Here is a 3,428-nt window from a genome sequence, read left to right on the forward strand (position 1 = left end):
CATATATCCCAAGAACCTAACAATGGCTGTGGGGGGCTACAACGTGTTAATTAACAGAATGGGGGGTACAGTTTGAAGGGAGCAGTGCCATTCATTTTCAATGAGACAACCAAAGATGGTCAATACCGATCCATCAGGGGACGTAAGCACGGGCCGGGTTCCACGGGAGATTCGTAATAACTGACACGTGGGTCATCAGCAGACCCCTGGCTGTCATAGCATTACGTTGGTGTCCCACGATCACGGGAGTGCCGATGGGAGCTTGGAATGGCAAGCTCCCCTGCCGGAACGTGTTAAAGGGATTCTGTCACCACATTTGATCAATCTAAACCAGGGTTCCCCAACGCCAGTCCTCAAGGCCCACCAACAGATCATGTTTTCAGGATTTCCTTAGTATTGCTCAGGTGATAATTGCTTCACCCGTGCAAAACAAAGGATATCCTGAAAACATGATCTGTTGGTGGGCCTTGAGGACTGGAGTTGGGGAACCCTGATCTAAACTATAAATATGGGCATTTGAATCACCCCCAGGGCAGGGTGTGGGGTTTCACTTAGTACCGGGCCGGTGTCTCAAAGGGACGTGTCACGGTGGCGGTGACTCGGTCCGTGGCCCTGGGTGTCCAATGTAAAATGGGTAGAATGAAAATGGAAGAGTTTATAGGTAGGTAGTTCGTGACGCCACCTGTGGTGCTCGGCACGGAAGGTGTTAAGCCGACGCTGCGGTGCAGATCCTCTGGGACAGATGGTGGGGCACAGCAAAGATGTAATAGCTCTCCACAGGTAGAGCTGCAGTCCCAGGGCAGTAGTAATAGGTGTTGATGGTGTAGTGTTAGGCACAGAGATGTAGCAGTGCTGAGTGGGTTGGCGCTGGAAGAAGGCAATAACACGACTCTGTGCAGTTCCAATTCTTTTACTCACATTTCTGGCACAGACAGGTGCCCGCGTCAATGCTGCAGCCTTCAGGTCAGGGACTCAGCCAACTCCCAGGCAGATGGATTAACCCTTCCAGCACTCCCTTCCAAATGTGCCTTTTCTGCATGTCTCCTTTCTGGCGCTAATCTGAAGTACTTGTAGTTCTGAATTACACTCAAGTGCCTCCTTCTTGATGTTACTTAAACTCCACTTGTATGACAGGTGGCTGTAGCCTGCTTCAGGGACTCCATACAATCGTGTCCCGGCTCACACACGTTGCCACTGTGCCTTCGAGTCTTTGATGGGAATAAAGCGTTCACAACTTCTATTTCTCCTGTCTGCTGCAGGATCATTAGTATCACACGCAGCCTCGGATACCGGCGCCCGGCCTTGGCGCAATGAACTTAGGGAAGGGCTCTGCACTAGCCCCAATCCCCAGTCTCTCTCCTCCTCACGTTCCATCCTTATCTATCTTCCTTCTGAACAACTGATCTTTCTTCCTCTCTCCTTGCTAACAGCTCCAGCTCGCACAGAGCTGCTGCAACTACGTCCACTCTCCATCCCCCTGGGGATCTTCTGACTAACTTCCTGTCAGCTTTCCCCTCTAGTGTTTCTAAGCTCCACCCACCACCTAACACCCTTCATGAACCAAAGCAGCTGCCATAAAGGGTGCTCTGCTATTCTAAGGTGTCTGTGCTGGATGTAGGTGTTGGAGTCTGGTCAGGCGTTACCATCTTACCTGGGAAGTGGGCTACTACACCTCAGGAGGAGGTGCAGTACCTCTGTGGTGACTGAACCCTCAGGGGCGCCACACAGACAGGTTATAGACTGCGGAGGAGAGTGATGCCTGTATGTCTCATATCAGATGCCTTGTTGTGCATAGTCTTAGTTACTTACCGGTAATGGTATTTTTCTGAGCCAATGACAGCACCACAAGAGAGGGGATTGGCCCTTCAGGGACAGGAAACCTACAGACATAAAAGGGCGGCACCTCTCTCCCGCATCAGTTGGATTACAGAGCCTGAGAGGACCTCCATGGATAATTGCAGAAATATGTACAATACCCTAAGGCTATGTGCACACAGCGCGGAATCTGTTGTGGAATTTTCTGTGCAGATTTTACTAAATCTGCAGGTCAAATGACCTGCATTTTTCCTGCGGATTTAGTGCACTTTTTTGTGCTATTTTCCCGTGCGTTTTTCCACCTGCAGATTTCTAGAATGGAGCAGGTGTAAAACTGCAGCAAAACCGCACAAAAGAAGTGACATGCTGCATTTTTCAATCCGCAGCAAATCTGCGCGGAAAAAAATGCAGCATGTGCACTGCAGATTTTGTTTTACATAGGCTATAATGGTACTGTACATGACATGCAGTTCTGCTGCGAATCCGCAGGGCCAAATTCGCTGCAGATCCGCAGCAGAATCCGCACCGTGTGCACATAGCCTAAGGCTATGTGTACACGTTGTGGACTCTGCCTCAAATTTTTCCGCACAAAAAGCGCAGCTCTTGGCAGAAAATGCAAATGCATTTTTGCCGTGGATTTGATGCTGTTTTTCAGTGCGGTTTTGCCTGCCATAGATATATCCATAGATATTTCCATATATATATCTATAGATACAGTACTTCCATAGATATTTCCATAGATATATGTATAGATATTTCCATAGATATATCCATCGATATATCCATATACAAGTTTGTTAATGAGCAATATGTTTCATTAAAAAAAAAAATTTTAAATGGCGTGGGCTCCCATGCAATTTTCTGTGCCAGAGGGGGAAAGCTGATGGCCGGGGCCTATATTTGCAGCCTGGGAAGGGGGTAATACCCATGGCCCCTTCCCAGGCTATGAATATCAGCCTGCAGCTGTCTGTATAGCCTTTACTGGCTATTAAAATAGGGGGACCCCCTGAAAAAAAATGACGTGGGGTCCCCCTATATTTTATAGCCAGAAAGGATACGCAGACAGCTGCGGGCTAATATTGATAGCCTAGGAAGGGGCTATGGATATTGCCCCCTCCCCCGGCTACAAATACCAGCCCGCAGCCACCCCAGAAATAGCACATCTATAAGATGCGCCAATTTTGGCACTTAGTCCCTCTCTTCCCACTCCCGTGTAGCGGTGGGATATGGGGTAATAAGGGGTTAATGTCACCTTGCTATTGTAAGGTGACATTAAGCCCGGTTAATAATGGAGAGGCGTCAATAAGACGCCTATCCATTATTAATCTTTTGAAAGGGTTAAAAAAACACACACCCACATAAGAAAAAAGTCTTTTAAAGAAATAAAACACAACACAGTTTTCATCTTTTTATTTAACTCCCAGATCCAAGCAACGCCCTCAGTCTCCTATAATAAAAAGTAAAATAATAAACCAACTGTATACTCCCTTTCCGAAGCAGTCCAATTAATAACGCGTGTCCCACGACGATTTCCCCTATAGAACATTGACATCAGGTGATGTCACTGCTCTATTGGGCCTCCCAGTGATGAACTGACAGGAGACAATGGCTCC

Source organism: Dendrobates tinctorius, unplaced genomic scaffold (genome assembly GCF_039654945.1).
Source record: "Dendrobates tinctorius isolate UK_male_01 unplaced genomic scaffold, ASM3965494v1 ptg000107l, whole genome shotgun sequence".
In the NCBI taxonomy this organism is placed as follows: Eukaryota; Metazoa; Chordata; class Amphibia; order Anura; family Dendrobatidae; genus Dendrobates; species Dendrobates tinctorius.